Source organism: Humulus lupulus, chromosome 6 (genome assembly GCF_963169125.1).
Source record: "Humulus lupulus chromosome 6, drHumLupu1.1, whole genome shotgun sequence".
Lineage (NCBI taxonomy): Eukaryota > Viridiplantae > Streptophyta > Magnoliopsida > Rosales > Cannabaceae > Humulus > Humulus lupulus.
Genome location: NC_084798.1, coordinates 211,692,144 through 211,707,504, shown reverse-complemented (window position 1 = coordinate 211,707,504; position 15,361 = coordinate 211,692,144). Strand labels below are relative to the sequence as shown.

The 15,361-nt window shown below is 49.2% G+C and overlaps 1 pseudogene; it reads right to left on the bottom strand.

The window, feature by feature from the left end:
- LOC133785949 (alpha-humulene synthase-like) overlaps positions 1 to 14,670 on the bottom strand; it is a 29,382-nt pseudogene extending 14,712 nt beyond the window's left edge.
- Positions 14,671 to 15,361: the final 691 nt, after the last annotated feature.

Sequence of the window (15,361 nt, the reverse complement as noted above, 5' to 3'; positions counted from 1 at the left end):
TATAACAGACTTGTTCATATCCCTTTAATGTTGGGGTGTTACAACAATAAATATCTGTAAATGCATGGAACGCGTCTCATCAGATGACTCATTAAGTCGTTCGAGGTTGGCAATCAGCATCATGTCGGTCCAGGTCTATAGATAAGTTATGAGCTAGTCACCTTGCCCCAAGACTAGCTTGGAGCGGGTAAATACCACCGAGGTTGTTACACTCCGAGCTTACACTCATGCCAAGCTCGGGCTACTTGATCCGCAGACACCTGACAACGGATATACTCTGATGCTATGTCTTTCGAGCTTAGAAAGAACTTCGAGGTTACATATCTTTGAGGTTGCCACCTAGCTTCGAGGGTTTGGGATCTGGACCAAGAACATGCACTTTAGATATCACGAGCTCACACCTGACGAATCCAGCTTTCGAGGTCACAATCTCAGGTCTCGAAATCTGGGTGTAACATTTTGCCATCTCAAAAGTATTAATTCGAATCCTATGAGAAGGAAACTTTTGAACTACTTCCTTCGGGAACCGTTCCGTCACACACTCGAGTATGGACACACGTCAGTTGGGTATTGTTCATTCAAGGTACTTGAGTGCCTTGAAACTATGCCCATGTCTATCTGCCTGCCCTCCTTTTGGGTACCATCATTTCACTTTCCCCTAGTCGTTAGATCTGATACGGAATCTAGCCAATGGCCCAGATTAGTTCAACTCTTTTCATCCCCGTGGGCCTATAAATATATCCTCGTTTGTCTTCTCCATTTTTCTTCACATTCAAACTTTCAGAAAGAAAAACCAGAGCCTTTCTTGCCCAGTTCTTGCATGTTCTCCAAGCCGAGAAGACAAAGCACGGTTGGACTTTTTGACTCAGTGAGATCGTACTTGCAACCACTCATTCAATCATCCATTTTTCTGTTTCCACCGATCACATTGTGTAAGTTTTTGGTACGTGGATTCTTTGCGTTTTATACATATGTTTTTTTTGTCTGTGTTTCATGTATGTTTATGCTTCTGTTGCACCGTGGACACTAGGATTTATTCTCGACCCATCCACTAGTTTAGTGCACTAGGATTAGGGTGCTTCGACTGATAGACATTAGACTCAAACCCAGTTTCTGTGAAAAAGGGTCCAAAAATTGTTCCTTTTTGGGTTTTCAAATTTTAGAAACCATATCTTGCACACCAAGATATCGGGTACAAAATCAGGGTTTTTTTAAAGAATGCACGATTCCCAAAAATATCACCTTTTAGACAACCGCCACCTTTTTTCCCTAATATTTTGGGATTTCTCATAACTGATCCACCTTCCTTCCTTTCGGTGGAATACATGTATTGAGATTGGTCTCACCCTTTGGATCGAGCTTGCCTTGTAGCCTCGATCATTCGAGCTTAGGTACTGTTTATCTCTTTATTTCTTGTTCGCTTGGGCCTCACCCTTTTGCTTTCTTGTTAGATGTCGCAGAACTCGGGAAAGTGGTGGGGGTCAAAGCTCGCAATTCCTTACTCACCAGTAACTTCGAGCCCGGAATCTCCTTTCCCTCGGAACCAACGCCTAATTTGGGAGCACGAACTGAGACGTGAGCAAGAGGACACTCGAGACCACTTCCGACGTCAGATAGACGAGGTCGAAGAAGGGAAAAGGAAAAGACTATGGGTCTCCCTTCATCCAGATCCGGGCATCGAGCCTAGACTGATTCCTCTCGATCCTACGCTTAAAGTAATAATTTCCTTCAAGCCAAGTGATCTTCCGTTCTCACTGATGGGGGAACCGTCTATCTCGCAGCCGAGGAGAGAATTTTTCGAGGCTGAGCATTACTGGAGCTCGGTTACGTCACTAGGCCAGACAACCGATATTATGGCCTTTCACGGTATAGGACTATCAGGCTCGCTAAGGTGTCGATCCCCGACCTCCCATGAGCGGAGTTGCCGCGCTCCAGGAGATGGAAATTCTGACAGCAAGCTGAGATACGTGGCTTAGAGCTAGGAGCATATGAAGGCAGGGGCAGTATTTCCCTTGAAGTATTTTTTTCAAGAACTTCACAGATTTTGTTGGGCTGGCCCCTTTCCATCTCAACACCAATTCTTACAGGGTACTGTCAGCCCTGAGGTCGCTGTATCACGAGTTGAAGTGGGCACGACCTTCACCAGAAGAGATTTTTTTGTCTCTTCTGCATGAAAAACAATCCCTCCCGAGCTCGGGGAGGGGACAGCTTCCACTACCTCTCGAGCTATCTGAAGGAGAAGAAGATTTTCGAAGACCTTCCCAATCATCCTCCTGACTTCAAGAAGGCCTTCTTCTGGATAGATGGCCTAGCCTCGTCTCGATTCTATTCGTTCAGACGGATTCGTAAGTATTTCAACCTCCTTCCTTTTTGTGCTTGAACTTTGTTTTAAGCTCGTGCTTAGCTGAAATGTGCTTAATTTTCCAGCCAGCTATCATCGCACTACTCCCACCGATGAGATGAGGGAGCACTGAGAGACTCTGCTCCAGCTTCCCTATGGCAAGAGGTCTCTCTCCTACCTCCTTCATGAAGGCAAGCTTCGGGCATGTGGGCTCTTAGGAGAGGATCAGTCTACATCGGACTGGTCCAATAAAAAATACGACCGGTGGGAGTTTATGCCTCTGCCAACCGGTAACCTCCCCCCAAGGAGAGATGCGAGGCCTCCATCTCCAGTTCGTTATAGGAGTCCACAATCGGGGAATGAGGCCAATGACGAGGACTCAAGCTCGGGCTCGGATGAACAAGGTACAGTCATCCTTAGCTCGAATATGTGGTCCCCCTCCCTACTAAAGCATAAACCCGATAGGTTAATATTATGTAAGGATGATAGGAACCATTTCTATGTATGGTCTTGGGTAGATGATAGGGTACATAGGTTCGATAGCTGGCTCAGGAAATACGACACCATGTATAGCCTGAACGAGGTATGGAACGGAATAGCAGTCCAATACGGGACTAACGACTATAGGGACCTTTCGAGGTTGACATCCACCTATAGGGAAGGCACTCCCCCCCACCTCTTATGAAGATGGGGGAATTTCGTGGTCGCCGAGCACAAGCTCGGGGGAGAGTTCCTGTTAGGTTTTTCTCCACTTGTCTTTTTATCCCATGTTTGTTTGCATTATGTTGAGTTACTTTATTTTTTGATAACTCATATTGTGGTGTAACTGTGCAGGCGAGATGGCTTTGACGCTCCTCATTGGCAGTTCTTAAACAATGCTCGGGACTGCAATACGCTTTATGAGAAGAGTATCGAGCTCACTGCTGCGGTAACTTCCCTCATCTTTCGGTATTAGCCGTATTTACACTTGGTCCGTATGCTAATTTGATTTCTCTGTATGCCAGACTCTTGCTGTCTCTGCCCAGCTCAACTATAAGCTGAACAACGATGTCCACTCGAGCATTTCAATTGCTCAGGAGGCAAAGGATCTTCAGCTCAAACTGAGTGATGAGCTCAAGGCAACAAAGGCAAAGGTGGAGGCAAGAGTTGATGAGCTAAAGGCCAAGTCTTCCGAGCTTGAAAAGCTGAATGCCCGGCTCGCGGAGCTTGAACAGGAGAATGCCCGGGTCAAGGAGACCAATTCCAAGCTTGAAGAAGAGAAGGCCACCACTTTCGAGAATCGTGGAAGGTGAAAAGAGTTGTCTTCTCAAGGAGTTTAAGGAGAAGAAGGGTTGGGCAGTCGACATGGCCATGTACAGAATCTGGGCCAACAACGTCGACCTCGACACCAGCTTCTTCGGCCCTCTTGAAGCGAAGCTCGTGGCCCAATGGCAGGCTCGGCTGGATGATGAGGTGACTGCTCGAGATGAGGCAGAGAGAGCCGGAGGGGACGTTGATGCGGAGAAAGCCAAGGAGAATGTTCCTCCTTCTTAATTCTTGCCTCGGGGTTGTGTCCCTTTGAATCTTTTGTAATAGCCCTTTTTTTATTTTTATTTATGCCCATAGGGTCGAGACTGTTATCCCCATTTTCTGTCGTGGGCCCGAGACGGTGGTCCAGGCCCGTGGTCCGGGCATTCGGATGAGGGCCTAGCCCAAGCCCGTTGGGTACAGGAGTAACCAAGGGCCACGGCCTAGTGTGATTCTGGACCCGGATGGTGTCCAGGATGGTGATCCAGGAAAGTCGTCCGAAAGACGTACAAATGGTTCGGTTCGTAATTGAAGGATACGTAAAATGATCTTGGAGCCTGGTAACGGTCTGGGCATGTGGTAAACGAAGAGGGACAAAGGTAAACAAACATGGATCAGGTCCTCCCGGTATGCGCAAGGAAAATCATCCAGGACTCTGAAGCCGTCCCACGACGCGTGGGGGCTGTCCCCACTTTTCACCTGCGAAAAAGGCCACCTCGGGATTGCACGCCGCTGTTTCAAACCTGCACCGACAAGTACTCTAACTGGTTTGGTCCCCTTAATCAGTCTCGTAACTCGAAGTGTCCAGACCAAAAGCGCCGCTTTGTCGGGCGAAATATAGTCTTCGGGCCGCACTATTGGGCCTTACTTAGTCTTGAACTTATGTATGTTTTATCTTTTATATTGGGCTTCCACCAGAGAAGCCAAGACCATTCACATCTTTGATGGGCCTGGGTCATACCCGGCCCAGACCCAGTGTTTCCATGGGCCTATAAATACAGGCGATAGAACACCGGAAAAAAGAGATCTCTTCGACTGATATACAGTTACTTTGTCAAAAAATAGAGAGAAAATTCATTGTAAAAGACTTTCCAAGCTCTAATACAACTGACTCGTAGACTAAGGCTTATTAACGCCCCAACCACGTAAAAATCCTATGTTAATCTTCTACATTCCATATCATTATTCTTAGCTAATATTCAATAGTGTGGTTTCCAAAAATCTCGGTAAACATTTTGGTACTTTCATTGAGAGCTGAAGAAAGCTAGTGCTAACATCAAGCCTTTACTACAATGGTGAACACACGACACACAACCTTCGACCCTAGCAATCCAGAGCAGGGCAATAGAGATCCGTTGCCTTCTCAGCATCTTCCTCAGAATCTGCCCGAGAACGTGCCTCCTCAAACATCTCACCATGACGAGACACAAGACTATGAGGGTGGGACAGAATACGAAGAGGAAAACGAGGAGGAATATTATGAAGAGGAAAATGAGGAGGAGTACCACGACGAAGCTGCGGATCCCGAGATCCCCGAGGGAGAGCTCAACCAGCAGCACCTAGAGGTGACCAGACTGAGGCAGCAAGTCCTGGACCAGAAGGCCAGGATCGCTGAGCAAGCAGAGGCGCATCGACGGATGCAAGAGTCTCTCCAAGCCTTGCAGGCATTTATTACCATGCAGGGCCCGGCAACCAATACTACAACTGGCCCACTTCCGGGAGCGCAGCAGCCCGCTCCGCAAACCCGAGCCAGAGTCCCCGAAGAAGCAAGGCCGGCCCCTCCCCCGGAGCAGTTTCCTGAGCCAGCCCCAGGAAACCCGGACAGGGAGAAAAATAAGGCCGGTGGAAAGACCCGAGAAAGGAGCTCCCCCGTCACGAAAGCCGAGACCCGTTCTCGGCCGCTCCCTAGGAAAGAGAAGGTGCGCCCTGTCCCTGGATGAGGCCACCCGATCGATCTGCAGGAGACGCGTCCGTGGAACGCACGACCCCGGCACGCCCCAGGGCGAGATGAACGGGAAAGGTCTTTGCACCCAAGCGCCTCGATAAACAAGAACCGTCGGGAGCGACCGCGCAGCGAGGAGCATCATGCCCTCAGTTTAGGGGACGATACGTCCCGGATAGACCTATGCGACGGACTGAACGCTCGGAAAGAGCGGTCCCATAAGGAAACGTTTCTCCCCCGAGGTGGCGACATCAGAAACAACATCAACGACAGGAGGAACGAAAGAATCCCCCTGGAGGACGGCACGGCCAAGCAGCTCATGGAGCAGCTAGCCGCTCTGAAAAAGGTCACGGACTGCTTGGTCCGCAAGCAGGAAGGAGCGGATACCGACTCCGATGAGGAGGATAAAGAGCACTGCGCGAGGCACATCCTAGACGTTGTACTCCCCAAGGGGTTCAAGATGCCAAGCCTCACCACCTATACTGGAAACACCGACCCCAGGGACCATCTGTCCCGATACAACCGGCTCATGACAATGGCCCACGTCAGTGACGACGGCAAGTGCCTCTGTTTCTCGATCACTCTAGGTGGTCCCGCCGAAGAGTGGTGGAAAAGACTTAAGTCGGGATCCATCCAATCCTGGTCCGGACTGCAGTCAGTGTTTCGCAAGCAGTTCGTGGCCGCCATGAGGATGGACATGCAGATCAGCACTCTCGCAAATATCAAACAGCTCCCCACGGAAACTCTGAGGGCCTACATCCAGCGCTTCACTGAAGAAGCCTCCAAGACAAAGGTGGACGACGGACAGCGCCTGGTGGCATTGCAGTCCAGAATCCAGGCCAGATCCCCTCTCTGGGATGACATGCAGCATAACAAGGCAGCCACCCTGGAAGAGTTCATCAGGAGGGCCCAAGGAATCATCAATTGGGAAGAGGCCCAGATTCAGGCTTTCGGGTGGCCTCCAGCTCCACAGCCCAGGGCCCAAGTGTTCCCAGGGTACGGGGTGCTATTCCCAGCGCAATCATATGTCGCACCCCCGCTCGCCCCGGGACAGGCCGCTACGCCCGAAAGCACCTACACCCCTACGATGTACGGTCCTGCCACTTCAGGATATGTCCCGGCCCAATCCACCCACTTCTCCGGATATGGAGTCGCGCCAGCTGGGCACAGCGTCGCCCCTGTCGGGGCCCAGGAGTCATAGACGGGAGTGACGGAAGTGAGCGGGAACCCCTCCCGGGGGAAGCGAACTAGAAAAGGCCAAAACCGGCCCGAGCCAGTCAAAAAGGGAAAAAGGGGCTACGAGCCCCAATATTCAGAATACACCAAGCTGGTGGACACCATGGAGAACATCTACCTGGCCACGGAAAGGGCGGTTAACTACCAGAAGCCTAACCCCATGTTCAAGGGGGGAAGGAATCCGAGGGATATCAACAAGACGTGCGCCTATCATAAGGATGTAGGCCACACCACCGAAGAATGTCGGCAGCTCAAGGACGATATCAAAAATCTCATCAAGCTGGGGCATCTCCACCAATGGGTCAGGATGCCCGTGGGAGTCCAGGGCCTGTCAGCAGGCCCCGGACAACCCACGGTCCCGGGAGCGCCCAGAGCATACTCGCCTCAGGGAGGGTATGCGCAGGGACCAACAGCGCAGGCCCCTGAGGGGGCCCCCGTCGCACAGGCTCCCAGCCCTGGAATACCTTACCCCTCAGGGGCCGCACCCCCACGGGCGAATGGGCATGTGGCCACCATCTCAGGCGGACCTGACCTGGGAGGATCATCCAGGAACGACCAAAAGTGCTATCTGAGTGAACTGGACCATGATCAGGAGGTATGCGCCCTTGTCTAGGCCCCGGCTCAGCGCCCAAAGTTGATGCACCTCCCCATCACCTTCACGGAGGACGACGCCCGCAACGTCCATTTCCCGCACCATGACCCACTGGTCATAGATGCGCAAATCGCCAACAAGTTGGTGTCCCGCGTGTTGGTGGATGACGGGAGCTCCGCCAACCTTTTGTTCAAACCCGCCTTCCCTGCCATTGGCTTGACAAAAGCAGATCTGGCGTCGTGCCTGACCCAGATTTACGGCTTCAACAGAGATGCACTACTCCCCATGGGGAAGATCCAGTTGCCCGTTACGTTGGGGAGTGAGTTGCAGCACTCGTTCAAGTTCTGCACCTTTGTAGTGGTGGACTGCCCCACCGCTTCCAACGTCATTTTTGGCCGGCCCGCTCTTGTAGAATTCGGGGCCATCACCTCCATCCGTCATCTTTGCATGAAGTTCCCTTGTGACAACGGTGGGGTGGGGAGGGGACTGTCCGGGGAGATCAGAAGAGCGCCCGGAAGTGCTACCACGTATATGCCCGGCCAATATGTATGGTCCGGGACGAGCCCTTCGAGGACTTCATCGACCCGATTCCTCCCCCACCTGCTGAGAGGGTGGTCCGGGAAGAAGATGACCTGGACCCGAGGATAGGGGACGACCGCATCCTAGAGCCAATGGACGAGATAAAGGAGGTGTGCATCAGCGACACCGATCCGACCCGGGTCATCCAAATCGGGAGAAATCTGCCGGTGGATGTTCGGGCCGCCATCATCGCCCAAGTTAAGGAAAACCATGATATCCTAGCCTGGTATCACTCGGACATGATAGGGATCGACCGCAACATCATCTGCCACGCGTTGAGTATTGACCCAAACGCGACCCCGATCCGCCAGAAGCGCAGGCCTTTGGGGACGGAGAGGGCCGAGGCCCTTAAGCTGGAAGTTGAACCAAACCCTCAGAATCAATCAGGCACGGCAATAAAGTGAAATTTCTACTCAGGGAACAAAATATATATATATATAAAAACCGGAGAAAGCAACATAGTGTTTTGGACGCGTACGCGTCCGAAAAAGTTACAAAAATTACAAAGGAAAAAGAGGTGGAGGAGACGAGGTGAGGATCCTATTAGGAGTGTGTCCTAAAAGCATGTAAAGACATTTTTTTTTCTGTGAATAAATAAATACAATGGTTTATTATTATTGTCATATTTAGATTGCTAAATTATTGTTTGAATGATTTTGTAAATATCAGAAAAATTCCATATTCATTATTGAGGATGTGATCTTGTATTAGTACGAGAGAATTAAGATCACATGAATGAATAAAAATAGTCAACAACAACAAATTAAAGTTATGGAATTCTTTAATTGGAGTTGTAAGTACGGTTTACTAAGTATCCTAATGATACAAATAATCTAGATTCGGATTATTGATGTGGAAAGACATCTCAGTAAAGGTGCTTTATATAATATGATTATATATGACATGGACCGATATGAATTAAAGTCTTTATCCAAAAACCATTTAATAATAAAGACTTGTAATTCATATCATAACTGATAATCATTTATAGATCAACCTAAATCATGAGTGTTCATGAACTCCTGTTCATGTTTATTAAATCTTTTGATTCATTCGTTAAGGTCTCTTCAAAGAATTAGGCTAATGACTTTTGTTTTGGAGATTTAATATCATGGATGGCTGGGAACATGTATCAACAATACAGAATCTAATCTTTCCTAACGGATCGTATATTAGTTCCCTTAAGGGTTAATTCTGGAACTGAATGATTTTGAGCTCAAATCTATAATTAGATTATAGATTAATTATTCACTAGAGAATTAATGGTACTTAAGGAATAAGAAGTAAATTAGAAAGGTTAAATGGTAATTCTCCCATTCTAATTTATGAATTAATTAATTAGAGGGTTGAACTATTGTAAGATGGTTATATCAATGGACGACTTAAGAAAAAGATTTCTGTAAAAGTATATCTATAACATAAAGAGTGCAATTCTGAATTTATAGTGGAGTAATATCAAAATTAATAAATTAACTATTATAATTAAAGAGTCTAATTATTTAGTTTCAATTTATTAGAGCTTAATGTTATAGGTCCATGGTCCACGAAATGGCTCAAACAATCACTGTCAAAGGCAAATACAAAAAATGGGCAAAAATGACTTATGTGATAAGTAAAATATTTTTCTATGTATCAAACATAATTATTGTTTAATTATCTGTAATTAATTAATTATTTGATTTAACAAAAATATAATTAATTTTGAATTAATTTATTTTTGGGATTTTTGGTATTTAAATAATAATAAAAATTGGGAAAAATCACAAGCCATCACAGGCATGTGGTACACATGTGGCACAGTGCACAGGCACTGTGCTATACGCATAAGAGAGTGTACCCAGTCTCTTGATTCCACAATTTTAGTTATTTAAATATTAAATAAATAATAAGATATTTTAATATGATTAAAATATTATTATTTAAACAAAAATCTGATAACTGATAAGTTATTTTAAATTTGTTTAAAATAACAAATATTTTAATATATTGGATATATTAAATATAGGATATCAGTTTTTCATAGAACGTAATTTTTCAGGGGTAGAAAAATATCTAGGAATCTCTCTCAGAGAAAGAGAACAGTGACAAAAACTAAAGTCATTGTTCTTCACAAAACCTAGGTCCAGAACTTTATCAGATCTCATGTGTTTAGAACATCTTTATTGCCTATTATTTGTATAGCGAGCCCACACTCGTTCTTTGTGTGCCTGAGAACATTTTGGAAGATCTTGGTGTGAGATCTCAAGGAATTTAACCATACGAAAAGATAGCAGCTAGGAAGGACCTGAGGTAATTTTTCTGTTCATGTCCTTGATTCAATATATATATGCATGTGAAGAAGTAGATCTAGAAATCTTATGGGATTAATCTAACAATTTGATTGTTGTTTCGCTGCGTATAATTTTTTATTTGATCAATAAAAACCAACAAATCTGGGCCTAGGCTTCATCCGCCAGGAGTTCCACGTCTTCCTTCTCCTTGGCCTTGAACTCGGCCCGCTTTGATTCCAGATCGGGGAAGACCAGGAGGTTCATACTCTTGTCCTTGCACCAAGCCATGTAAATGGCCTCCTCGAAGGTGACCTCCAGCATGCCCTCCGCCTCCTCCTTTCTCGTGGCGGGATGCTTCGTGCGCCGCCTTCTCCTCACGAAGGGAATCGTCAAATTCGCGGACCCGCGCCATCAAGGCCTGGACCTCCTCCTTGTCCCAGACCGACCGAGCCGCAGCCGCCTCCAGGAGTGTTTCCCTCTCATCGGCCTCGTTTGTCTTCTGGGACAAAGCCTCTTCCAGTCTGGCCTTGACGCGGTCAAACTCCTCACGATCCACCTTGGAAAGGGCCTCCTTGGCGGCCTCCCTCTGATTCACGGCCGCCTCCAGCTCCAGCTTGGCCGTCTCCATCTTCATGGCCAGCTTGGCCACCAAATCGGCACTCCGATGGGACAGCAGATCAACCTGGAGCAAAGAAAAGTTAGGAAAAATCCTTATTAACAAGTAAGAAGGGGGAAGAAAAAGACAAGTAAAACTTACTGCGGTGGCCTGATGGCGGAGAGCCTGGGTTAGCTATCGTGGCGTACCGCTTGAGTTGGAGGTTAGACATGGTGTTCCCCACCTGGTCCAACAGGTCTGTCGCCAGGGGGGGCGTGTCCTGCCCAAGCTTAGGGCAGAATCCCGTTTCGGCGGCTGACCGATCCACGATCGGCTGAGGGGTGCTGAACGCCGCCGGACGCTCCGCAAATTCAACCTGATGGCGGATCGTCAGGGCCCTGTACGTTTTGTCCCTCCAGCCTCGACCATTTTCCCAGGTCCGGTTGATCAGATGGGTCTGCTCATCCCGCACAACGAACTCCCCCTCCTCGAGAAGAGTTGGACGTATGGGGAGAACTGACGGGGTGGGAACCTCCTTCGCGGCGAGCCGACTCTCGCCATGCGACTCGTCGGCCGAGCCAGCCCGCCTCATCTGGGGCCTCTTCCCGGTGGTGGCCTCCTCAGCGCCAGCGTCCAGGCCTTTTTTTCCAAAGCTTTGGCTGGCCGCTGCACCCATCTCCAAGTCTATCACCGGGTGTTGGGCAGGGCCGGAGATGGCAGCCGGATCCACGGCTTGAATGGTGACCGTGGCAAGGGCTCCCCCACCGGGACGGAGTTCCATCCCAGAAACTTCCTTGTTGAAGCTGGTCTCCGGGCCCGTCGCCTCGTTTGCCTTCCTGGCAGCTTTCTTGGCCGCCCGGGCCTTGAGGAGCTGCCTTATTTCGCTGGCGGGAGTGGACATACCGGAGTCTCCTGTAAAAGCACAGAAAAGGGAATTAGTATGGCAAACCAAAAAAATATATATATCAACATCAAAACTAATAATGACCCGGGACGAACCCTTATCTATGCCCCAGGCGCGACACAACTCCTCTAAAGTGAAGGAATGGACTCGATCCCCCATGTCATCCGGGTTCAATAAATTCCCGTACTGAAGGAACCCGGATAGGAACATAAGGACCTTCGAGCCTACGGGGACGGGAGTCGAGGGTCTCGTCTCCCCGTCAGCCCCGAACACGGGGCCTTGGAGTACTAGCCTATCCCTAGCTAAGTCCCTGACTTAGGGAGCATAAGTCAAGATTAAAGGGGCATTACCACACCCCAATACGCTAGCCCCAGGAGGCCCCGTGTTCGGTAAGGTGTCCTCAAATAGCTCCTCCAGCTCCTCCGAAGTGGCCGCCTTCGTCTAGGCCTGGTCCTTTTTTCGTTTGGCCGCATTAGCTCGCGCCTCCTTCTCCACTTTGGCGATGTGGTCCAGGGCCAGTTTCTCCCGGGTGGCGACGTTCTTCTCACACTGGATGCCCCGAAGGTTCGGGATGACAATGGTTTGGTGGGTCGCGAGCATCCTGACCAGTCATAGGTTGTCCGTGTTGACGTAGCCACCTACGTCCAGATCCTTCGCGCTCAACTCGGAGTAGTACCTCCTCCTTTCCATGATGAACTGGGTGAAGGGGGTTTGAGTGAAAGGTCCTGCCACCCAGAGGAATATGATGAGAAACGAAGGAAAAGAAAGGAAAACCAAAACAAAAAGAGGACAAGGTTCGGGGAAGCACTTACCCACTCGCTGGAAGTCCAGCAGCAGCGTGGGGTTCTTCTCCACGAGGAACCCGGACGTCATAAACCAGTAATGACGGACGTCCGGGGGATGCTTTCAGGAGCTGGTGGGAGCGGGGTAGCTGCTTCGCGGCTTCAGTCTGTAGAAGCCGTCCAAGGTCTTGTCCTTGGCGTTGACCTGCGGCTCCATCTTGTAGAAATATAAGATTTCCGCAGGGGTCGGCTCCGCGATCTCCTTCGCGATGATGAATACTCGCCATCCCGCGAGTAGCTGGTACGCTTGCGGCAGGATCTGGAACGGCGTGATCCCCACATATGTTAAGAACCGCACAAAGTAATCGTGAAGCGGGAGTGTGGCTCCCGCGCTGATGTGGCCGGCACTCCAGGCCCCGAATCCTTCTACGGACGTGTGCGCCCGCTCCTCAATCCTGGCCATGCGGTTGTGGAAGAGTCCGGGACTGGACTCTATGCCCAGGCACTTCTCCAGGAGGTACATCATCCGGTAGTTCCGGAACAGGTTGGGCACCACGTCCATTTCCCACCTGTTGCCCTTGGGTGTCCAGGATCCGGAGATGACGACGGGGGCCCTGTTGACTTCTTCCTCGGAGTGGAGGGTGACGCCCGTTGCCATAGTTGATGATCTGGGAACAAAGAAAGAAAGCCAAGCAGTCAGTACCTAAACCCAAGAAAGTCGGTTAAGGTACGGGGGGTTTCCTAAGGACTGCTTGGAGCCCCTTCGAATCAGGTCCGGGATCACCAAGGAACCACGAGACCCTGATCGGGAACGGAAAAAGAGCTACTAAGGCTCCGCCATCTGTCCGGGAAGCATCCGGATACGGAACAACCCGAACCAGACAGCCTTCCTAACAACTCCTAAATGTAATCAGATTCTAGCAGCCTAAACATGCGAATTAAAAGAACAGTCTAAGTTCATATACTCATCAAGAAGGTCAGAAGGACTTACTGTGAGTTGTTGGCCGTAGAAGATGGTGGTTGTTCGACGGTAAGAACAGCAGAACTTCGTTCTTGAAATGGTGAAGCCGTTTCAGTAATTCTTCGATAGGACAGACCCAAGACGTGTTCTCAGGCGGATGGGCAGACGCTGGGGCCGTGGGGAATAGGCGACGGTGTAGAATTAGCAGACGATGGTGGATGTTGTCGGCGATATTGGACATGCAAAGCTTGGGCAAGGCTTATCAGTTCTTGAAATGCTTCGAGAGTGTAAACATTTCAAATGAGCGTATGTGGGGTATTTATAAAGGCCCAAGTCCTGGCCTCTGATCCAACGGACAGGTATCTCCCCATCAAACGGTCCAAAATCGTGCAGGGGCATTTATGAGCCCTCTTAAGCTGGATCCTCGCCATCTCAAATCTAACGGCTCAGGAGGGGCGGACGTCAAAGGTCGCCCCATCCTACGGTCCACATCAACCTAGAAGTATTAATGATGGACCCTCGTGCAAATGGGACGTTTCGAGATCTGTGCTGACACACTAGCCTAGGCCTAGCGACCCTTGAGGTGGCTAGGTGACCTTTCAAGGTCGAGACCCATCCATGGAGCAATAACCTGGTGACACGTGTACCCCTGCCACGAAGCGGGACTTAAGTAGACGTACCCGAACACTGGTAAATGGTCCGGGCCCAGCATACGACCAACGTCACAGCCTTTTGTCACGTTCCCACGATTCCAAGTAGGAACTGGGAAGGCAACCGTGGAACGTCCAGGAACAAGGCAAGCCTCCCCCTGGCGGCCCCAGGCGAAGGCTTGGGGGTAAATGTTATCCCCATTTCTTATCGTAGGCCTGAGACGGTGGTCCAGGCCCGTGGTCTGGGCGTTTGGATGAGGGCCCGGCCCAAGCCCGTTGGGTACAAGAGTAACCAAGGGCCACGGCCTAGTGTGATTCTGGACCCGGATGGTGTCCGGGAGGGTGATCCAGGACAGTTGTCCGGGAGACGTACAAATGGTTCGGTTCGTAATTGAAGCATACGTAAAATGATCTCGGAGCCTAGTAACGGTCCAGGCCTGGTAAACGAAGAGGGACAAAGGTAAACAAACCTGGATCAGGTCCACCCGGTTTGCGCGAGGAAAAGCATCCAGGACTCTGAAGCCGCCCCATGACGCGTGGGGGTTGTCCCCACTTTTCACCTGCGAAAAAGGCCACCTCGGGATTACACGCTGCTGTTTTAGACCTGCACCGACAAGTACTCTGACTGGTTTGGTCCCCTGAATCAGCCTCGTAACTCGAAGTGTCCAGACCAAAAGCACCACTTTGTCGGGCGAAATATAGTCTTTGGGCTGCCCTATTGGACCTTACTTAGTCTTGAACTTATGTATGTTTTATCTTTTATATTGGGCTTCCACCAAAGAAGCCAAGACCATTCACATCTTTGATGGGCCCAGGTCATACCCGGCCCAGACCCAGTGTTTCCATGGGCCTATAAATACAGGCGATAGAACACTGGAAAAAGGAGATCTCTTCGACTGATATACAATTACTCTGTTTAAAAATAGAGAGAAACTCCATTGTAAAAGACTTTCCGAGCTCTAATACAACTGACTCGTGGACTAAAGCTTATTAACGCCCCAACCACGTAAAAATCCTGTGTTATTCTTCTACATTCCATATCATTATTCTTAGCTAATATTCATTAGAGTGGTTTCTGAAAATCTCGATAAACAGAGACAATTTTGCAGCTCGTGAAAGAGCTGTCCTTTATGATATTACTTCTTTTAATTTACTTTAATGCACTTTGCTTTACATTTCTTGGGACGAAATATTTTGCATATTTTAAATCAAAGTGAATTAT